At 39.7% G+C, this 24,803-nt stretch overlaps 1 pseudogene; it reads left to right on the top strand.

Moving 5' to 3' along the window:
• LOC101788715 (pro-neuregulin-3, membrane-bound isoform-like) overlaps positions 1–24,803 on the top strand; it is a 77,190-nt pseudogene that overhangs the window by 44,521 nt on the left and 7,866 nt on the right.

Here is a 24,803-nt window from a genome sequence, read left to right as displayed (position 1 = left end):
AAACAAACAAGGTGCACTGGGATTCTTGCTGATGGCCACTCAGCTGAGAAGCACCTCCCATGTGACAAAGCTTCATCCACACAGATGGGTCCACGCCTCCTCAGCTGTCCAGTGGACACAAATCCACAGGGAGCTCTCCTGGGAGGAGATAACACAGCTCTTCAGCACCTCCGTGTTATCTGTCCTGGCATGCTCAGTGCTGTGCCTTACCTAGCATACTGGTTTAAGGATATGAACAGACTGAAAGTAAGAAAAATGAATTTCAGTTCTCTCCAGAAGCTATTCATATGTATTTGAAAGACACATATTTATGACTCTTCCATTGCTTTTTTTATATTTCCAGGCCAAATTTTATGTTCCATTTTCAGAATTACAGATAGAGCATGAAGATAGGCTTGGCACTGCACAGGAAAAGTTATGAGAAATCAATTTCTACAAAAAGTTTCAAATGCACTTTCTGCTCAGCATGGACAGTGATGTGACCAAGATGAAAGGCTGGGAACAGTCTAGGGATTCTGCTCCATCCACACTGCCTGTCCCAGGGTGGTGCTGGTTCTGCAATGCATCCTGCACCTGCTGTATGTGGCCCAGTTTAGACTCAGCAGCACAGAGAAGGAGTCTCACACAGCTCATTTCTTCCTCACAAGCTTGGTGATCCACAACATGGATAAAATAAAGTCTAGCCAGGTAATAACACAAATACACAGGCAACCAGATTCACGAGCTAAATCTGGACACCATGCTCAACACAGCAGAAACTCCTCCATCCCTGCCTTGGTCCCCAGGAATGGAGGGTAACACTTATACAGTGCTGTTAGACTACACTCAGATCAAACTCAAAGTGGCCCACAATGCAGCCAATGCCCAGCCCCACGTACCTTTCGGGGGTTAGAACCATGAAGAACACAGAAATGTCTCAAGAGCAAAACTGTACAGTGTCATTGATTAAAGCAGAAACATCCCATAATCTGGTATTAAAATTACAGGTAATCAAAATAGACTCAGGTCACAGCATATGCCCATAAAGAGCTCTTGAGTGGATTTCATAAAAAATATTGATCTTGAGCTCTAAATCCTTTCACTCTAGACAACATGCATGACTTTCCATGCTGGAGTTTCTCTGCAGGCCTTGACCCATGGAGACAGAGCATGAGGCATAGAAGCAACTTTTTAAAAATGATGTATAGCTGAGGGTGCATACAAAGCACCCACGAGAATTCTTACTGAAGAAGTAAAGATGTCAGAAATAATTAACAAGAAAACTAATGATTTCATCAAGGGTTTTCTTAAAACTCCGATAAATATGACCATGTAAAGTTTTATTTATAACAGACTTGAGTAAATTAAACTTGCCTCTGTCGTGCTCAAATGTTAATGATATACATGACATCCATTTCTTTTCTTTTCTTTTCAAGAGATTAAGACAAAACAGGACACAACAGAGCAGATCAGAACAGAATAATGTAAGCAAAATAGTATTTCACCAGAAGAAAACCCATAATTAACAGTAACTACCACGATGTCTCTTTCTTGGAAATAGTTGAGTATAACTTCATATACAATAGAATCAAACATAACAAAATAGTATAAAAACATTCAAGAGAATGAGAGTATTGCAGGGCATTCAGAACCAAATAATAGAAAACAAACCATGGCTCCTATATTATCACATTTTCCATAGGAAATTTGTTTATAGTTTCCCAAATAATATAATCCAATAAGGTACAACATGATAGAGCCAATGGAAACAGAAAAGCAAGAGCATGGTAGGACTTCAGAGTAAGATGATATTACATCAGTACTGGCTATTATAATGACTTGTTTCCCTCAAATTAGCTGTCCATACCAACACAGATAAAAAAAATCAAAAACCAGGACAAACACATTACAACTGCGACCATTATAAGGCTGCAAAACAATGTAACTGGGAATCATGATTACCCTACACTCTCATGTACTCTTACTGTTTCTTACACTAGGGAGACTATATGGTATTTATATATGTGTTTGATTTATTTCACTTATGAGTATGGTCTCAAGTTGCACCCATTTATTAGTAAACATCTCAATTTGATCATTCTTTATAGCTGAGTAATACACCATGGTACAAAAGGACCACAGCTTTTTATCCATTGTTCAGTTGATGGACACTTAGGTTGTTTCAAAGATCTGGCTATTACAAATTGTGTTGCTATAAACATGGGTGCACATATATCACTGTGGTAGGATGCTTTCAGTTCTTCTAGGAATATGCCCAGAAGTGGAATAGCTGGGTCTAATGGGACCTCAAATCCCAGCTTTGTGAGGAATCTCCAGACTGACCTCCGTAGTGGTTGCACCAGTCTACACTCCAACAAACAGTGCAGGAGAGTTCCTTTTACTCCACATCCTCTCCAGCATTTGTTGTTGGTAGTTTTCTTGCTCCTGGCCATTCTTTCTGGAGTGAGATGGAATCTCAGTGTTGTTTTAAATTGCATTTCTCTAATGAATAATGATGATGAACATTTTTTCATGTATTTATTTTCCATTTGTATTTCTTCATCTGAGAACTGTATATTCATCTTGGATGCCCACTTCTGGATTGGGATCTTGAGTTTTGGGTATCTGATTTTTTTTAAATTCTTTATATGTTTTAGACAGAAGTCCTTTGTCTGAGGGACAGTTCACTAAGACTTTTGCCAAGTTTGTGGGGTTTTTTTATTATGCTGGAGATTTCTTTCAACATGCAGAAACTTTTTAATAAGACGTGATTCTAGTTATTGATTCTGGGATGTAGTTCTCATGTGGTTTGATTCCTATTCATGAATTCTCTACCTACCCCTATGTCTTCAAGATGTTTACCTACTTTGTCTTCCAATAGATTTAGTGTTTCTATTTTAATATTCAGGTCTTGTTCCATTTAGATTTTAGTTTACTATATGGTGATAGGCATGGGTCTCGTTTTAATTTTCAGCTATGGAGAGCCAGTTTTTCCAGCACCATTTATTCAAGAGTCTGGCATTTTTCCAGTGAACATGTTTGGCCTCTTTATCAAAGATAAGGTGGTTCAGTGTGTTGGTAGTTGAATCTGGTAATCTATTCCATTGATTTTTGGCTCTGTTTTGATTCCAGTACCAAGTTGATTTTATTACAGCAGCTTTGTAGTATAATTTCAAGTCATGGATTGTGATGCCTCATGCCTTGCCTTTGCTGCTTAGAATTGCCTTCACTATTCTAGGTCTCTTCTGGTTCCAGATGAATTTTAGGAGTGATTTCTCTAGGTCTATGAGGTATGTTGATGGTATTTTTATTGAGATTGTATTGAATCTGTATAGCAATTTTGGGAGAATGGCCATTTTCACAATATTTATTCTTGCTATCCATGAACAAGGGATGCCTTTCCATTTTCTAAGATTTTCTTTGATTTCTCTTTCAGGGTATTATAGTTTTCCCTGTATAAATCTTTTACTTCTTTCATGAAACTAATTCTTGGGTATTTCATTTTTTTGGATGCTAGTGTGAAGGGTGTGGCTTCTCTTATTTCTCTCTCTGTCATTTTGTTGCTAGTGTATAGAAATGCTATTGATTTTTGAGCATTAATTTTGTATCCAGCTACATTCCTGAGTTTATTTATGATATCTAGGAGTCTTTCAATGGAATTTGTAGGGTCTTCTATGTAGAGTATCTCATCATCTGCAAATAATGATAATTTAACTTCCTCTTTTCCTATTTTTACAACTTTTATTTCTCTCTCTTGTCTAATTGCTCTGGCTAGTATTTCCAGTACTATGTTGAATAGGAGCAGTGGTAAGGGACATCCTTGTCTTGTGCCAGAGTTTAGGGTAAAGGCCTTCAGGTTTTGGCCATTTAATATGATGCTGGCTGTTGGACTGTCATAGATGGCCTTTATCATATTGAGGTAAAGACCCTCTATTCCAATTTTCTGTAAGGTTCTTACCATGAATGAGTGTTGGACCTTATCAAGAGCATCTTCTGCATGTATAGAAATGATCATGTGATTCTTACTTTTGGCTTTATTAATATGGTGGATTATATTTATTGATTTACATATATTGAACCATCCCTGCATGCCTTGGATGAATCCCACTTGGTCATGGTGTATAATCTTCTTGATGATTTACTGTATTGTATTTGCCAATATTTTATTGAGGATTTTTGCATCTATGTTCATTAGGGAGATTGGTCTATAGTTTTCTTTTTTAGTTCGGTCTTTTTCAGGTTTTGGTACTAGAGTAATATTTGCTTCCAGGAATGACTTAGGAAGGATTGCTTCCTTTTCAATTTCATTGAAGAGTTTGAGGAGTGTTGGCATTAGGTCTTCTTTGTATTTCTTGTAGAATTCTGCAATGAATCCATCTGGGCCTGGGCGCTTCTTTGTAGGTAAGGACTTAATTACATTTTCAATTTCATGAATAGAAATTGGGTTATTCAGCAAATGTGTAAATGTTGTTATAAAAAATAGAGGGAAATAAAAGTGTTCTAAAGGATACAACTGCAAGTGTGTTTAGGTGTGGTAAGATAGATGGGTATTGCTGGGTTTTTGCTGGATCATTGAACACAAATGTTTGCAGTCTCACTCTTTGAATGTCCACTTTGTATGCTTTAATCCTGTAATTTGAACAACTATTTCTAAGATGACAATATGTAATCTATTAACTAGTGATTTCTAACTGTTTTATCTTTTGAAATTCTGTATTACTTGTACCCTTATACTGTTTTTTTTTTTTCTTTTTCCTTAAAATAAAAGAAAGAAAGATTCAACCATGGTCTGTTGGCTACAAGACAGTGATTGTATGTATGGCAGATGTTGGATAAAATGGGCTTGCCTCAGAGCCCGCAGGAAGCAGAGGAAGAAGAGGGGTGAGGGAGGGGATTTGCCCTCCATAGTCACCTCCTGCTGGGTGTGTGACTTCTTACAGTATGGCTCCACCTCCTAACAGCACATTTAGTTATGAACTCACGAGTAGATGAGTCCAGATGTCCCTATCGCCTTCCAAAAGCCCCATTCCTGAACATCTGAGGCTTTCAGGGACACTGTAGACTATAACAGAAGCTGAGCTTGTTCTCTTTGTAGCACTGTCTCTGGCAGGCACTACCTGGAGCTTCAGGAAAACTGTGAGTCCCTTCTTAGGGTGATGTTCCCAAAGATCGGAATACCTCTCACCTCTGCAAAAGCTCAGACACTGCACAAACCATAGCAAAAATGTCTCTTTCAAACATTTTCTCCCAATTTGTGACTTGTCTTTTCATTCTCTTGATGGTGTCTTTTTTTTATTTGAAGGAAAAAGAAAAAAACAGTATAAGGGTACAAGTAATACAGAATTTCAAAAGATATCCCTAGAAGTTATTCCCAACCTTCCTTTTAATGTAAAATGTGGTCATTTAATTCTGTCCTGTCTCATCCCTAAACTTCTTTCCCAACTCAACTGAAATATATGCCAGCTGTAATTTCTTATATGTTAGAAATACATGCTAAAATAGTTATCATTTAATCTTACATTAGTTTGTTTCAGATAACTTAATTGAAGAGCTGAGCTGATGGATGTATACATGAAGCAAGATTGTCCACGGAGTCTTAACATTTGGGATTAAACAATAAATTTGTGAGCACTATTTGTATTATTTTTCATACTTTTTCACTGACTGCTGAATTACATGCAGAATTTGTGATTTCAGATTCAAAGTATATTATCAGTCATCCGTAGTCTCTGTTTTCTGCTCCATCTTCCTCTTTGCATCTACATTTTCAGAAAAACTCAACCAAATCTGACGGCTCACATTACCTGGCTTTTGTGGTACCTACTAACTATAATGCCTTTTCTACTTTCACTAGTCAGCTGTGACTACATCATGTTGCTCCTTCTTTAAGAAGCCTTTCCTGATTCTGTGAGCAAACATGATATATAAGATCTTTTTCTACTCTGAACATCTAGAAAATATTTGGTACATCTTAGAGAACTAATCTTTTAGCTTCCTTTCATCTGCATGTGTCTGCTTCACTTTATTTCTCCAAATAGCTAAACTAATCCTCCTTTATTATGACAAAAACCTATTCAAAGCTTTTTTAAAGCAACCTAGACTTCATTCATCATCAATTTCCCATGTAGATACTTGTACAAGAAAAGAGCATATTAAATGTCTGTTCCACCGACTTGTCCATAGCAATTAAAATGAACAAAATAATCAAATTCATTCTTGAAGACTAGCTAAATATATATTTTCATAAAATTATTTGTTTGTCAATATTTAAATTTATATATAATGAATTTGTAGCTTGTGGTTTTCAAGATAAAATTATGGAGTTAATTTTCCGGGCATCTAATAGTTTATTCAACAGAAAATCATTGGCATTGAGCACCCACTATGTGTCAATTATATCTTAGCCAACATCTCCACTCACACTTATGCTAGTGATTTATACAGACAAAGACACAAATTGTATATGTGGTATACAATTTAATGTTAGTCATAGTGCTATGAAAAAATGCAGAAAAAGTAAGGTTGTGTTTGCTGTTTAAAGTGAGTGATAAACACGTTTCCTCTTATAGGAGAAAGAAGAGAACCAGCCATATAAATAAATGGATTTAAATTCTAAGTTCATTTTTAAGGAAATCCAACAGTTTCATGCAACAATTCAAATGTGAGAGACTAAAGTCAATGATGACTCCAAAGTTGTCAGCCAAAATAATTATTAATTTATATGATATTTGCCAAAATGTGGGATACCATGAGAAGAGAAGAATTAATGAGGATGCAATTTAGAATTTTGTTTGATCCATGTTAAGTATGAGGTGCTCAGGAGATACTCTAGTACCCAGAAAAATATTTGGATTTGGTAGTTTGAGGTTCAAAGGAAAGATGTGGCCTACAAATATAAATGTGGGCTATAAATTGTCTTATAGAGTTATGTGATGTTGTGGGAATAAAGCTGAGGGAGAATGTGGACAAAATATAAAGAAGCACAGATGTGGGGCCGGAGCATTCAGATATTGAGATCAGTATGAAAAGGGAGAGGCAGAAACCTGGCTGGAGGCATACAGGTGGAAGAAAAACCAGAAGAGCTCCAGTTACAGAAACCAAACACAGGCAATTATATGATAAAGGGAATGATTAGTTATGCCAGGGTGGGAACTATGAATTTATGCATTGAATTCAGGCACATTGGAGTTACCAGATTTCAAGCACATAACTTTAAAAAGTCAATAGTTGAAAACCACAAGATCAGTCTATACTTCTGGGGCTATTTTCATTTTTATTCTTCTTTCCATAGAAAGCTGATTTGTGTTTTACTTCTTTTAAATTTTCAACATTACAGAATATAAAAGATAATCTGCAGCAAATCTCAGGTCAGGTTGGCCTTATTCATAGCAAGAAGATGGCATCACTTCAAAGTGCTAGCCCTGTGGGAAGCCCCAAGCTTCAGGAAGCCCTTTCACAGCTTGATTTCCAGTGGGAAAAAGTCAACAAAATATACAAGGATCGACAAGGTAGGTAATCTTTTACTTTACTAAGCAATTAGTATTGTTTTCAGAAATTATAAAATTTATCTTATTGCCCTCCTTGGAAAAAGGACAGAAGAAAGAATGGAGAGGTAGCAACACAAGGACATGGTAAGTATAATGAGAACATATAATGATGACTGACTCAGGCTAATGACCTGAATAGGAATAATTATTCTTTAGTGAAGTTCAAATTATATTAGAGCATTGCATCACCCTCCACAACTTCAGGTAATGTCAAAGCAAGTTTTCTCATTTAACTGAGGTGGTAGCTGTAAAATATAGAAACAAACTCTTACAATCTTTGTCATATATGCTTATAGATGTTTGACAATTGCATTAATATGTTTAAAAATATAGAAATCTTTGTCTATTTTGGAGGTTGATAACTTTTATACTTTTAAATTTCTTCCCTCCTCTATTTTGAACCTCTGGAGAATTTATGGAGTTATTTTTAATTTATTTGGGGGGTATCTTAATTAAAATAATTAGCTTTTGATTTAAGATTTGGGGAATTCACTTACAATCTTTAACCTCATATTCCAAGAAGGTAAAATACATTTTTCCTCTAGAAATTTAGATAAAACATAGTAATGTTCTGTAGTAGTCTAGTTTAAAGTTTTATGATCTGAGGGCAGTCTTCATTATTCTCAGAAGAAGAGAATCAGTTGATAAGTAATTATAAGGAAGCTCATAAGCACTTTTGACATCTGACCAATTCTAACTGCTCTTATTTTAGTTCTTAGTTTACTGCATTAGACTCTGAAACAAATATTCCTAACATTAATCTGTGGTTTCCAATGATTGTTCCTATCTTTTTCTAATTATCTTTCATCTAGAGTTATCCAGTTTAAGAATTTTAGTACTAAAACCTTATTTACCTGACAATAAAATCCAGACTCAGTAATTTGATGTATGAGGCCTGCATATGATCCCTGTTTATCTGGTCAGTGTCATTGTTCATCACTTGCTGCCTACCCTACCACAGGCAATTTTTGCTTTATCAATGTGAAATTCATTTTTAGGTCCATAAGTGTTTTCTGTCTCTATTGCTCTATTCTGCTCTATTCTGTCCTCAGGTCTCACCAGAGATGTTGTCTCCAGTATCCATTCTCAAATTCTAAGACTATTAATGGATCAGAGTGTCTGGAAACTTTAATATTGTTTTACTGTTTAATGTAATAAACTCAGATGAAAACCCTTCATATTTACAAGTGTCCCCAGACTTGGCAGCTATCACACTGAGTACATTCTCCATGTGGCCTAATCCCACAATTTATCTGATATGGTATTCTATTTCTTTACTTTTTTCCTCTTGTACAAACACCTTAAAGACAAAGTCTAACTTCATGTGAGATACAGGTAGGTCAAATATAGTGCTATTACAGGCATCTAAGTATCTGGCAGACAGTCTTTGTCTCCTTTAAACTCAATGACACCCTCAGGGGTGTACATAATGCTTTGTTCCCCATCGTAGAGAAAAGTTATTCCTAGAACATCCCAGGTAGAAGGGACCTCAGGAGCTAGGCTAATCCAATCTCTGCATTTTTCAGTTGAGAAATTCAAGTTCCATAGATACTCAGCAAAGTCTCTGTTTTACGGAGGCCAGAATTATACTATGGGAAGGACTCGAGGAAGTTTTTAACTTGCAATAAATATTCATCTAGTTGCATAGAAAATGAGAATAATTTGCCTTTTTGTACAATGTTTTACCTGTTACTTTTCATAAGATATTTCATTAGCATATTCATATTTTATTTTGGAAGAAAACAGCAATGTACATTTCTGGCACATTTTCAGTCCTAAACAATATAAAGTATTCTCACTGAGGCAGGAGGATCATTGTGAGTTTGAGATCAGCCTGGGTTACAAAGTGAGCTCAAGACCAGCCTGAACTTCTCAGGAGACCCTGCCTCAAAAAAGACCAAAAAAAAAAAAAAAAAAAGAAAGAAAGAAAGAAAGAAAGAAAGAAAGAAAGAAAGAAAGAAAGAAAGAGAAAGAAAGAAAGAAAGAAAAAAGCACATCAGTTTGACCTTTATATTGAGTGGCCAAAAGATACCATCATCTACATTTTGGACAGATAGTTGAAGGTTTTATTGAAGGGACAGATAGTGGCTGTGTTGCCCGCACAGGTGCAGCAGCACAACTATTAATAAAATGACCTCTCCCCCTAACAAAAGAAGTAGCTTTTTTTGTTCTCTTTCGTTAGGCTGTGAACTGATGACCTGAGTGATTATACTTTGTCTGGGACTACTAGGGTTTTGAAGTTTAGTAACCCAGTAGATATGATTAAATCTCTCCATGTATTCCCTTGCCCATCTGGCTTATTTTATTATCAATTCCACTGGAGATGTAGAAAACCACTCTACTCTCTGGAAGGCAGAAATTTTAACATGTGACTCAGCAAAATTTCTCTGAAAAGGGGCTCAATCAAAAATATTAGGTGTTGTATGCTTTGATACTGTGACTTGAGCAACTATCTCTAAGATGATAAGGTGTAAACTATTAGCTGGTGATTTCTTACTGTTTTTTTTTTTGTTTTGTAGTTCTGTATTACTTGTACCCTTACACCGCTTTGTTTTGTTTTGTTTTTTCTCTTTTTCCTTTTAAATAAAATTTTTAAAAAAGGAAAAAAAATATTAGGCGTTGTAAAATAGAAATTGTAGCAAAGGCCAGGAAGTGTTATCCCCTATTTCTCCTTCCTTATCTAATTGAGCAATGTTACAAAACTTATTAAACTTTATCAGAGTTTCTGTTACTCTACCATCTCTTCCTTTCCTGGGACTTGATTTTAATATATTGCTCTGAGCCAATTTCTTTGTAGGCATTCCAACATGTACACAATTACCAAGATAGTTCCTAATCAAAAGCCACAGAAGAAAAGTACATACTGGAATGAAGCATACAACAAAATGTTCCTTACACATTTGTGATCCTTTCTAACATGTTTTTCCCATAATTAGACAACTGATATAATCAATAAACCACTTTGATTTTCTTTTTCCTGTGGAGGGTTTTCTCACAGGCCTGTTTATAACTGGCCCTAGAGAATAAAGGAGTTTCAATACCCCACTCTTAACACCTAATGAGACCAATATCATTACACTCCAGTGATGACTACTGACCTACACCAATGCACTATTTGTCCTAAATTGTGCACACATGAGGTGACCCCCTCACCCACAATCTTACCCTGTCCATGTTCTGGCACCATATGCTGTGACCCATGCTGTCACCGAGATTCTTGGATTGAAGGACCATGAAAGGATGAGAAAAATAAAGAAGAAAAAAAGCCGGGGTCAGGCGGAGCCCTTATCTTCCTGATGAGAGGAAAGGTGCTGCTCAGCCAATGCAGCGTATTTGTTTATACACTGGGAAAAAATGTTGTCAATTTCAGCCCCTCTGCCTAGTAACTGGTAGCTTGAATGGTCCAGGGGCATGGTGTTTTCTTCACTTGGCTGACCCAGGCCCTCTTTGTGTTCTGGTAGGATCATGCCTGGATCACGCCCTAGGTCAATTTCCAGCTTCAATGGCTCCCACCAGTTTTTATTTAAATATCCATCTTGTATTTTGAGTGAACTTTTTTTTGGGGGGGTCTTTTTTTGTTTTTATCGATACCAGGGATCGAACTCACGACTGCCTGCTTGCAAGGCAGGCGCTTATGCTGCTGAGCTAAATCCCCAGCCCCCCATCTTGTATTTTGATCATCCACATAATGTTCCCGACCCATGCCAGAGCCTAACACATGGGTGGGGTGTGACTGTTCCTGACCAGGTGATGAGAACAAGCATTGTTTTTTGGTGAAGTAAACAAGCAGGTATTAAGAACTCAGTATAAATCAAGGCTGCTCTCAGTTCATGAAGAAGTGTTAGGGTTGTTGACACTGAACTGTCCTGCTGTCACCATTGTGCAGAAAGCAGGCTGTGAGAGGGTCTGCTCCAGTGTCCCTGGATCCATTCATGCCCCAATCCCACACTGCCTAGCTCAGCAGATGGAAGGAGCAGAGGCAGAGTGGGTCCTGGAATGGGACAGTCCCTGAGATATGGCCAGCAAGACAGCAGGTGCGTAACTGGGTGCGAGGCCTTGGGGGCAACCAGGGCAGTGGACATGCAGTGTGACCACAAACATCAGCACCCCTGTGAGGACACATGCTACAGACTGCTGTCATCTCTGGGTGAGAACTGGAGGTCAGGACAGCAGGAAAATTTCCCTGTGAATCAGCCCAATTGTTAAGCTCAGTGAGAAGTGGAAACTTAACCCCCTGCTCAACCCCCATTGCAGGAAAGTGTGAAGCAGCCAGCCACCAACTTGCTGCCAGCTGCTGGGACTGAAGAGAAAGCACTGGGAAGCCACCGTCCTGGGTCCAATGGGAACATGAGCAGAGCTGGCTGCACTCAGAGGCCACTAACCTGGGCCGGACAGGGGCATGAGCAGAGGAGGCTGTACAAGCAGGCTGCTGTCCTGGGCCCAAGGCAGTAATAAGCAGAGGTGGCTGTGCCAGCAGGCCATTGTCCTAGGCCCATGGTGGGTTTGAGCAGAGGTGGCTGTGCTGGGAGATCACAGGCATCTGAGATCACTTTGTAGTCTGTGAGGTTTGGCCCATTTTCTCCCTGCCCTGAGTTAGTTTCATTGTCCTCCATAGAAGTCATAGACACCCACAGGACCCAAAGAACAGTGCATGTGGATCAAGTGGATTTGTCCCATGCATGGACCCCACTCCAAGACCCACCTAGGTCTCCTCTGTTCTACTCCCAGCCACTGGTATGTGGACTTTCTGTGCTCTTCAGCCTCAGTCCATTTCCTACAGGCCTGAAAGCACAGCTGCAAAGACTCCTCAGGAAACTTTGTCATCTGAGTGACCGGTGCAGAAGGATGGGCCCTGGACTTGGGGGTCAGTGCTGTAGAGGTCAGCTCTGGTTCCTCCAGTTGCCAGCAGATCCCTGCGTGTACCGGAGCCCCTCCAAGCCTCAGTCTCCTAAACCATGGAGTGGGAACAGTAGCTGTTGTCTGTCATACTATCAAGGTACCAGCAGCAGTGGGGGACGCCTTCACCTGCAGCAAGAAGCCAAAATTGGCTCCTGGCCCCTTCAGTGTGACTGGAGGACTCAGGAAGGGCCAGAAGGGAGAGAAGATTCTCACTCTGCTAAGTCCTCTTTCTCAAAAGAAAAAGCTTCTAGGAGTTTTCTGGGTCTGAAGGTTTTTCAAATGATGAAGTAACAGGCTGTAGGGAGACATTGCAGTAAGGTGGTGTGCTCTGGGTGGAGTGCAGGGCATGCCAGATGCAGAGGGAAGAGCCTCCTGCTGACAGGCTGGGTTTCCCCCCGACTCCAAAGAGCTCAAGACTTCAGAGCCATCGCCTGGCATTTCCCATCTGCAGTCTAGCTTTCTGTTCTAGAGTGGGTACTGAGATGATTATTTTATGCCAGAGATGGCCACAGAATATAAAAAGAGACTGATTCTCAGCCCCACTGTCGCGGGAATAGTCACCCCCAAACTTAAAGACAAGAACTGAATTGGAGAAGTGGATTTTGCCCCCACATAAAGGGGTAAAACAGCATGCTCAACCCGCCATCCAAGCAGCCATCCTCTCTGGTGACCGATTAGACTCCCAGCTGTGGCACATGGAAGATTCAGAAATAGAACCCTACATCCATTGCTCCGTGAGGAGACAGAACATGACCCATGCACCCGAGACCTCCTCCATGTTGCATCACTGTCCCCCATCAAGTCTTCCCAGTGGACCAGGCAGCCGCTGCTGGTCCTTGTTCATTGTCCCGCACACCTACATGCACACATGAACTCATGAGGCATGTGTGTTCCTGACCATGAGTAAATCATATTTTATGTTTGTGTCTTCTACTTGTTTACCCTACTGTACTTGAACCAGGTGGAACGGCTGCTATTTAGCATATGTAGACTAGAATAACATTTCATATAATTCATTCTAAGAATTCTAATTTATTTCTTTGTCTAGAAGGATTCCTTTATGTGAGTATACCACAATTTAATGTTGCTTTTTAAGTTTATTTTTAAACAGTGCTGCTCTGAAAACTCCCCTCTGTGTCTTGCAGGTACAAGTGTAAGGGACTCTTTAGGGACACAGACAGAAAACTGAATTGCTAGAATAAGCTGTGTGTGGACATCTGAAGTTTATAGAAATCACCAGCTGCTCGCTGGAGCAGCTGCACCAACTTACACTCATCTAGACAGCATACGGAGCTCCCTGAGCCACCTCATCCTCACCTAAGTGTGCTGCTGGACTCAGTTCCAGCAATGTGATCAGCATGAAGGGCAGGTTGAGGTGTTTCTTTTCTGACACACTGCCCCTGAAGAGACTGCTTTCATGTGTCCACTGGTCATTTGTATTTTCTCTCCTTTTACTTGTGGTTCATATTTTTTGACCATCAACTGGATTGATTTTTATGGATTTATAGATTATGTATCTGTTGTGTGGATATAGATATGGATATGAATAGAGATAGAGAGAGATAGTGTTGGAAATGGAGATGAGATTGGCACAGAGATAGAGAGAAATAGAGATGATAGAGATAGAGATATTACTCCAATTATTTTTTTATTATCTGGGTTCAAACTCACAACTTCACACTTGCCACACAGGCACTTATAGCACTAAGCTAATGCCTGGCCCCTTAAAGATAGAGATGAAGATGATAGAGATAGAGATGCAGATGACACAGATCTCCTTTGTCATATGATGTAGCAGATACCTTTCCAAATTTGTGGTTTTTAGTTTTCTCAGTGAGAGTGATTCTATTTAAATAAATTCACAAATGAAGATCTGTGGGCCGGGCAGTGGGCAGGAAGCTTGCTCCTCATAGAACACAAATGACTGCTCTCTCCTGGGTTTGAGGAATCCAATCCCAGCGGGGTGGCAGGACCATGGAACAGGCTGTGCTACAGTGGATCAGATGTGGAACCCTGCACGCACAGTTCATGTGCCTCTGGATGGGCCTGTGTCCTGGCCCATATCTGGTGACCCAGTCAGCTCTCTGCATGATCCTTTTTCCTTCACGCATCCTCCACTCTACCTCACTGGAGCCATGGTTCCTGCACTCAGTCCATGTCTATGTGAGGGGACACAAGAGGTGCTGCCACAAACACAGACAAAAGGTGTGGCCAGGACACTGGCCCCGGGGGACCTCTCACTGCAAGGCACAGGTGCCTTTCTGCCATATGAGAACTGCTGCAGTGTCTGCTGTGAGTGTGGGCAGGGCACGGGCACTGAGGGTATGTTCAGAAGAAAGAAGTCACAGTACAGTTTTTAAAGCAAGAAAAGTAAACTGATAGGGAGGGGATTCCTGTGACTTCCTGCAACTTCCTGTGCCTTGGATGCAGCCTGTGGGCTAGTGGACAGGTGCCTTAGTGACCAGAATGAGGCCCTCCAAGAAGGGGATCAAGATAGGCAGTATGGTTCCAGGAGACAAGAGAAGGTGTATGTGTGCAAGGACAGAAGGGCAACATAACCAGGGCCCGGTACAGAGCCTTGAAGGTCCACTGGGGATTCAGAGAAGCTCAGTCTGACTGCAGGCCTTGGGTACAGCTCTCATAGAAAACAGACCAAACACAGGGAGAAGCAGCATTGAGGAGGTTTAGGTGGAAGTTTATTAAACTGGTGGACTTGACTGATACTTCTCCCAAGGAGTCATTCCAGGGCTTTTGGGGGGCGATTAAGCATGGAGATCAGGCAGATTTGGTGCACTGTGATTAGGTTGAGTGACACCTTGGGTTGCTAAGGAAATTTAAACATTTCAGGTTACATTGCAAGGCCATCAAGCTATACAAAGCATGGGTTATACAGTAAGAAATGTCCTGATGCATTTTATATTCCTTTGCAAGGCATAAGTTATACAAGGGCAGTAAAGACAAGGGATACACAGAGGAAGAAATGTCTTGTTATCATGCCTGTCCAGACATATTTGCCTGGTTTCGAGGGCATATGTGGTGGGCTTTATTTGAAAATTTAATTTCTTTTTCACAGCCACCCCAGGAACTGGGTGCTAGCTGCAGGGATTTGGGCTGTCAGGGCTGAGGGGAGAGCAAGAGTGTCAGCAGTGGCTGCTGAGGCTCAAAAGAATTTCCTTGAGATCTCTTTAGCCACTCTAAAGTCATGTGCTTGTGGCTTAAAAGCGTAGGAAGATCCCTAGAAATAATGAATCAGTCTTTACCTCCTCTATCCCTCCTCTATCTCATGTCTTCTCCTTCTTTCTCTCCCTGTTCTCTGCCTCATCTCTTTCTCTCTCTCAGTATAGTAATTTCCTTGCTAAATGATATTAAGATTCCTATGTTTCTTAGTCATAAGCCTATATGTTTATTATTTCTTCTCTATTCTTTGGTACCACTTTGTGTTACCAGCATGGTGGCTTCTATTTGCTCTTAATATTCTATCTTTGTCAAGTTATGAAACTTCACATGGGAACCAAGAGACCAAATATACTAATCTTTCACAATATTTAATTATTTAGGCTCTGATGTCAAGACTGAAAAATATCTTCCACATGTCATGATAGTCAATGGCAGTCTTCCATACTGATGAGAGATATTTTTGCTTGTTTGGGGTTTTAAGGCTGACATTTTAATAATTAAAAAATTTTATATTCGTTGATATGATAATAAGTGTTTAACAACATGCATTTTGGGCAAAATAAATAAAAGTTATGATTTGATGCAATATCAGAACCATTACATATAAACAACCAGAAGAAAGGATATCATAGGTATGTTAGAAAAAAATAAATTTTAGTTCAATTTTAGCCAGATGTAGTGGTTCATGCTTGTAATCCTAACACTTGAGAACCTGCGTTAGAAAAATCACAAGGTTATAACCAGTGTGCACTACACAGTTGAGTTCAAGGCCATCCTGGAATACAAAGCAAAAACCAGTCTCAAAAAAAAAGCGTGTGAGTATGATTTTATATTTTTTTCTTTTTTTTTAAATTTTATTTCGAAAGTAGTAAAAATGCAACAGCACAAGACAGAACAAAGCCAATCAAGACAATGCAGTGAAATTGGTACAGGATTTCACAGTAGGATACTGGGATAGTAGTAATAGGCACTATGGTATATCTCCTTAACTTCACAATAGTTGTCCAATCAATTAGGTATAGCAAAATCAAACCAAAAATAGAACATTATAAAACCAATTGAGAGTACTGAATAGAGAAAAAGAAACATAACAAAACAAAACAATGAAAACAACCTTTGCCTTCAACAGAAGATAGAAGGAAATCCCCCATATTTGCTACACTACATATGGTCATCCTCCCAAGCGATGCTGAGACATCTATCCCCAGTAGCTATGGGGGGGGGGGCTGCTTGATTTTCAGCCCACGTGGCAGTAGGCTCACAGGTAATGGTTCTCTTCCTGGCCCACGCCGCAGGTGCTTTCCAGGAGGGTGGGTGAATAAGCTGCCTGAGTCCCACCATGGCTGGATCTTGGGAGCTCTGTTCTCCTCTTGGCCCACACCGCAGGCGCTTACCAGGAGGGCAGGTGAATAAGCTGCCTGAGTTCCACCATGGCCAGATCTCGGGAGCTCTGGCTCTCCTGGCCCACACCACAGGTGCTTACTAGGAAGGCAGAAGAATAAGCTGCTTGAGTCCCTCCATAACCGGATCTCGGGAGCTCTGGTTCTCCTCCTGGCACACAAGGCAGGCACTTACGAAGAGGGCGGGTGAATAAGCTCTTTTTTTTCTTTTTGAGACAAGCTTTCACTATGCAATTCATGCAGTTCAGACTAACCTTGAACTCATTTTGTAACCCAGGCTGGCCTCAAACTCAAACCATCCTCTTGCTTCAGCCTCCCATTTGCTGGGATTATAGGTGTGTGCCACCATCCCTGGCTTGTAGCTTAATTTCTAATGATTCTTCTAACAACCAATTCAAAAAATTCCTAAAATATGACAATTTTTGTCTTTTCATGTCTACCTGATTTTCACAAAACATACAATATTATATATAAGTACATTTTAGGTTTAAAAACTATCTTATGCTATAAATCTTTTGTTTCTTAGCTTTAAAAAATGTTATGTTTTAAAGATCCATCCGTATTATTCTAGCTTAGTTTTTTGATTTTGAAAATTACAGACTGTCACTTAGCATGGATCCATTATATTCAATTATACATTTCCTTCATATATCATTCATATTGGCCTCAATTTCCCAAAATGCAATGACAAAGTTTTTTATGTTCCTTATGCCACTGGGAGGATGAATAAATCTTCTCTGGAACACACTCAGGTAAACACATGATGAGTAGAGATTTTCATATATATATATATATATATCCATTCCTAAGGACAATATTAGATCCATGTTTCTATTGGCAATAAACAGTTGCCACTGAAACTGTGGCTACCTGCATTAGCCAGGTCTTACTGTCATCTTGTTTATCACCTAGACTCTGGTAAGGAATTGAATGTGCGACCCTAGTTTAAGGGATTAGTTTTTGAAATGCTGTACAATCTTATTCAAGAATTATAGATGCCTCAGTAAATTGATTGCATGCCTGAAAAAGTTACATAGAATCTTTTACTTTTTCTGCAAGAAGAGTCTTCAGTGGTAAATAATTCATATTGTGGTCAAGTAGGAAAGACGAACACTAAAGTAATCTTTTTTCTCATTCAAGTAGCTATTTGATGGAAAGGTATTCAATTCAGAAGTATTTAAGAGCACCTATTATTATCAGGTGCTCTGAAGAAAATAGCCCACAAGAAATAACACTTACTAGCTGTCTCCTGAAGGACACAGAGTTTAACCACAAAGACACACGATGTACGTATGCATGGGCTTGAGAGAGCCCCTGGTCAGAAAGCTCCTTTTCAGTGCTTCCCAGCTCAAACACAGCCCCCTTTCTGCTCTCCCTCCCTTCTTCCACCTTTCACGGTGTGACCAAAACCTGGGGTCAGGTCAGCACCACTTCTCACTCCCTAAACCACACCAGTGCCTCAACTTATAGCTCTGCTGCCTTCTGGTAAAGATTCCACACCAGAAACCATCAATCCTATTGCCTCACTCTTCTGCTCCAAACACCCCTGCCCCCTACCATTGGAATAAAATCCTTTAATCTCAAAATACAAGACCTTAATAAATTATTATTTGGCCTGAGCTAGCAGTTCTATATAATTCCTTATAACTTTTAGTCCAGATAACCGGTAAAAACTGCATTTTCTTGAACAGGCTTGTTATTTATTGTCCCTATCCCTTTGGACATACTATTCCCTCCATCTGGAATGCCCTTTTTCCACGTGGCACTCCATAGTTACCATCCTGAACAATCTCTGGTCTTTTCACAAGACCAATGCATATATTTGCTTTCTTAGGCAACCTGTTGACCTCCACAAGATGAATCAAGCTATTCTTCCAGTGTATCTTTCCCAAAACTCTGCTGTCACTTGTTTACCTTTCTATTTTCTTCCCAAGGCTGTGTGAGTGCTTAGAGAGTATCTTCATTTTATAAGATTAGCAACTGGCACAAGAACTAGCACAGAGTAGCAGCTGAACATTTATTTCCTAGGATAAATAAGCAAATGGATGTTTTATTGAAATGTTTAGCATTAAATTAATGACTAGCACTAAACTGCAACATGTATATAAAACATTCCATTTGTTAGCATGGGTTCATTATTATGCCTGCTTTCTCAACATCTCTTTAAAGAGTTTGTAGTTTCTAGCTCTTCCAACTGATGGTTCCTTGCTTTAACAGAATGAAATTTCTGCTAAAGTATTCATTTTAAGTGAATCTAGTGTTGGTAAAATTATTTGTATTCCATATAACATGTGCATAAGAATTTACAGCTATATCAAAATACTCAATATGTGCTGGTAAACTTTTTAAGAACCTATTGTATGAATCAGGTGCTGCTCATTATAACAAAAATTCCACAATAGTGGCCTTTTTCTTACTCTTTTGTAGGTAGGGAGTATATGTTTTTAACTAAGCAACTTTTCCTGCCTTAAAATGATTACAGAAGCCAAGGTTCTGTCCATGCTTAGGTATGTCATTCCTCTGGTAGCTTTACTCAACTGGAATCTGTTTTATTTTATTCCAAATGATACATGACTAATACATTGCGCGGTACTTTGGTAATTCATTATGGATAATCATTATCACCTGGAAACTTGTTTGAAAGGTAAACTCCCACATGAATCCTATTGAATCCATCAGTGGTTTAACAAGGCTTTCAGGTGATTTGTTGATTGTAAAAGGACAGAATAACTCCAGGAAGAAAACAGGATTCAATCTCCCCCATACATACAGCTGGCTGGATCCACTGGACACTGTGAAGCTGAAATGGCTTTTCATAAGTTCAAATCTGAGTCTAAGTGTGTCCATCTGGAGATAGATAGATAGATAGATAGATAGATAGATAGATAGATAGATAGACAGATATAAAGATTATAGAGACAGAGATCACAGAGATAAAGAGAGAGATAGAGATAGATAGAGATCACACCTTGATCAGCCAAGAAATATGGCTATTGCTTGCTTAGGAAGGACTACTCTGCAGCTGAGACAGTACCTGAAAGCAGTGACCACTGAAAGATGTTTACCCATATCCTCTACCTCATCAAAAAGAATGTTTCCTTGAAGGGCCCCTGGGTGATGATTCCTGGTCTCTGTCACTGTCTCTCCAAGAGAGTCTCACGTCGCCAGCCTGGGGTGAGATAGGGCATTAAGATTTTTTAAATGTATTCTAGAGAATCCCAGTATGCAGCCACAATAGGTACTTTTTTAAAAGCGTGGAGCCTAAGGTTGAGAGGGGGCTGTTTTCTGTTTGTTTTGTTTCACTAATGTTTGTACTCTGCATTTTTTTTGTAAATGAAATTGTGCCTGGAGAAGGCTCTTTATGTGGAGCAAATGTGTTGCTTTATGTGGAGCAATATATATTTGTTGGGTAGTTGACTAAAATAATTATAATTCCATTGAGAGGAATTCTACTCAGAAAATTAGTGTAGAAATAAAATATAATAGAAATCCAATAGCATATTCAGAAAACAAATTAATAGCTTCCTAAATTAAGTTATCTTCAAGGTGTTAAGTAACACATGCACTTTTCTATTAAAGAGAAAGTTAGGAGACCTGAGCTCTGAGTGAGCAGAGGTAAACCACATAATTGGAGAGCTGAGAGCAAAGCAGCCTGACCTGACTCCTGCAGTGACCCCTGTTGGAGCCTGCAAATATACTGCATCCATCTTTTTACCACTGGGGATTTGCTCAAAAGCTTGACAATGAGGTGATATCTGAGTAGAAAAAAAAATTCATTCCTCACCCCACTCCATTCTGAATCTAGGAACAAACTTTTGTGGTATTTACTAAGAAAAATGTCTTGGAATGGGCTCTTTGCAAATTGGCTGTGAGTCTAAAAGAGTTGCAAGCCAAAGACTTGCTGATGAGGGGTCTCTAAAGATACAACTAGGAAGAAGAGAGGAAGGCAGGAGAGAGTGCCAGTGGTTGAAATGCAGTTTGACTTCAGCAGATGCCTCAGCTGCTTTCACAAGAGCTGATTTCCCAGGAGCCCTGGGCTGGGTGGGCTTTGCAGAGCTCTCCTAAGTGCCTGGGAGAGGGCCTGACTTCCTATTCCTTTTAGCCAGCATAGACTGCCCCCAAGAAGTAGAGGGAGTTCTGTATGTTAAATTTATCTGGATATCATTTCTTTTTCCTATGCTTAGAAAGTTTTCCTCGAGAGGAGGAGCTGGGCAGATCTGGGGTGCCCTCACTGGCCTCTCTGCGTGCCTGGAGGACTCTGGATTTCTGCGCCCAGACTGCTGGAGTTCCCTCAGGCTTCCAGGTGCAGTGAAGGAGAGAGGTGGGTTTGAGGCTTCCACATCAGCCTCCCCATTCCCGGCTTCATTTGGAGACCTGCTGAGCTCTCGATAGGTGGGCTGGCCCGCACTACCAGCCTAGCCCAGCCTGTTTAGCTGCCGCGCCTGGCCATAGGTCTGCAGAGGAGGAGCTAGGCAGATCTGGGGTGCCCTCACTGGCCTCTCTGCATGTCTGGAGGACTCTGGATTTCTGCGCCCAGACTGCTGGAGTTCCCTCAGGCTTCCAGGTGCAGTGAAGGAGAGAGGTGGGTTTGAGGCTTCCACATCAGCCTCCCCATTCCCGGCTTCATTTGGAGACCTGCTGAGCTCCCAATAGGTGGGCTGGCCCACACTACCAGCCTAGCCCAACCTGTTTAGCTGCCGCGCCTGGCCATAGGTCTGCAGAGGAGGAGCTGGGCAGATCTGGGGTGCCCTCACCGGCCTCTCTGCGTGTCTGGAGGACTGTGGATATCTCTGCAACCAGGGAGGGTCCACAGGTTCCTGAAGCACTGCGGCCTGTGGTGAGTACCCTAACCCGGCTGCGATTGAAGAACTGTGGAGCTTCCAAGGGGCAGGTGGGCGCACAGTGTCCCTGAGGCCCAGCTTGTCTGGAACTGCGGAGTTCTGAGCTGGCAGAGGAGGGCCACTGGTTCTGTAGGCCTAATGGCTTGGAGTAGCGCAGCGCCAGAGTCCCAGTAGCTCCAAACATAGAAGGGGATTTTCAACAGATCCTGAGGAAGCTTTCAAATAACACTTGAAACACAGAAATATAGGAAAATGACAAAACGAAAGACCAAATTACAACCTCAAAGCTCCAGCCCATCTCAAGAAACCCTAGGAGCGATGTATATAGAAGAAAATATATCCCATCCACCTCATATATCGGACACAATAGCCACTGAAATTGACAAGCAACTCCAGGAAGCTTTAAAGAAATTCAAACTCGAAATAATCTCCCAGATAAAAGAAGAAATGATAAAAGAAATGAAAGAGATTCTAAATATATCTAAAGAAAACACAGATAAAAAATTGGAGGAACTAAACAAAAAGATAGAATCCCTAGACGAGCAATATAAGAAACAAACAGAATACATAATGCAGATGCACAGAGATATACAGGAAATAAAAAACTCCACTGAAAGTTGTAAAAACCGCCTTAATGAAAGTGAAGATAGAATTTCAGACCTTGAAGACAGGATTGCAGCTAGTGAACAGGAAAGGAAAGATCTTTTGAAAATAACAAGGAACCAGGAAACAACAATTCAACAACTGCAAGACGATGCAAAGAAGAATAACATAAGAATGATAGGGATTAATGAAAGAGAGGGAGACAACATGAAGGATGTCAGGAGGATATTTAGAGAAGTAATAGCTGAAAATTTCCCAAGCATGAGATCAGAAACTGACATCAGGATCAGTGAAGCATATAGAACTCCAAACAGTCATAACCAAAATAAAACTACACCCAGACATATAATAGTCACCATCCCAGAAATCCAGCACAAGAATAGATTATTAAAAGCTGTCAGAGAGAAAAGACAAATCACTTATAAAGGAAAACCTATCAGAATCACAGCAGACTTCTCAGCACAAACGATAAAGTCAAGAAGAGCATGGAGTGAAGTATTCCAGATCCTAAAGCAAAATGATTTCCAACCAAGACTGATATATCCTGCAAAACTATCATTCAAAATAGATGGTGCAATACGACACTTCCATGACAAAGAACAGCTGAAGAACTTCATGAACACCAAACCAACCCTGCAAAAAATATTGAAAGACAGTTTAGATACACAAAGGAAAAAACCACCAAGCAAAGCAAATAATTAAACAGAACCGAAAGATAAAGATGCAACAGCAGAGAGATAACATTCCTACAATTAACCAGCATTTAACAGTAATAACCATTAATGTAAATGGTCTCAATGCACCAATCAAAAGAAACAGACTAGCAGAATGGATCAAGAAACAAAATCCAACCATATGCTGTTTACAGGAAACCCATCTAACCCAGAAAGATACTCACAGACTGAAAGTCAAAGGATGGAAAACAATTCTTCATGCAGCAGGAATCCAAAAAAAGGCAGGAGTAGCCATTCTGTTTGCAGACAACGTGAACTTTAAACCAACAATGACCATAAAGGACAAAGAAGGTCACTACATACTCGTAAGGGGAAAACTCCAAGAGGAAGAGATAACTATCTTAAATATATACGCACCAAACTCCAGAGCACCCAGTTATATAAAGCAATTATTAACAGAAATGAAAACTCAAATTATCAGTAACACAATTGTAACAGGAGACCTTAATACACCATTGACACCAAGGGACAGATCAACCAGACAGAAAATGAGCAAAGAAATAACAGAACTGAATCACACCTGTGAACAAATGGGTTTGATAGACATATACAGAATGTTCCACCCAACAACATCAGAATACACATTCTTCTCAGCAGTACATGGATCATTTTCTAAAATAGACCATATATTAGCTCACAGAACATATTTAAGCAAATGCAAAAGAGTTGAAATCATCCCTTGCATATTATCGGTTCATAGTGCTCTGAAATTAGAAATTAATGACAAAGGATACTGCAAAAATTCCGCAAACACATGGAAACTAAATAACACACTCTTGAGTAATCAATGGGTCACAGAAGAAATTAAAGAAGAAATTAAACAATACCTAAAAGAAAATGAAAATGCAGATACAACTTACCGGAATCTGTGGGATGCAATGAAAGCCGTTCTGAGAGGAAAATTTATTGCACTGAGTTCCCACATCAGGAAAACAGAACGAATACAAATAAATAACTTGATGCTACACCTCAAACAGCTAGAAAAAGAAGAGCAAGTCAAGCCCAAAGCCAAAAGAAGAGAGGAAATTATAAAAATCAGAGCAGAAATCAATGCAATAGAGACTAAGAAAACAATCCAAAGAATCAACGAATCAAAGAGTTGGTTCTTTGAAAGAATAAATAAAATCGATAAGCCCCTAGCCAACCTTATTAAAAAAAGGAAAGAAAAAGCTCAAATTCATGCAATAAGAAATGAAAAAGGAGAAATCACTACAGACCCAATAGAAATACAGAGGATCATCAACACCTATTTCGAAAACCTCTACTCTCAAAAGTTTGATAACACAGAAGAAATAGACAGATTCTTAGAAGCATATGAAGTACCAAAGCTAGATCAAGAGGATATAAAACTGTTGAATAACCCAATCTCTGCTAATGAAATTGAGAATGTAATTGGGTCCTTGCCCACCAAGAAGAGCCCAGGCCCACATGGATTCACTGCAGAATTCTACAAGAAATATAAAGAAGACCTAATGCCGACACTCCTCAAACTATTCAATGAAATTGAAAGGGAAGCAATCCTTCCTAAGTCATTCCTGGAAGCAAATATTACTCTAGTACCAAAACCTGAGAAAGACCCAACTATAAAAGAGAACTATAGACCGATCTCCCTAATGAACACAG

Source organism: Cavia porcellus, unplaced genomic scaffold (assembly GCF_034190915.1).
Source record: "Cavia porcellus strain 051 isolate PalLab524CR breed Dunkin Hartley unplaced genomic scaffold, mCavPor4.1 scaffold_7, whole genome shotgun sequence".
NCBI classification, from domain to species: Eukaryota; Metazoa; Chordata; class Mammalia; order Rodentia; family Caviidae; genus Cavia; species Cavia porcellus.
This window is presented reverse-complemented; position numbering and strand designations above follow the sequence as displayed.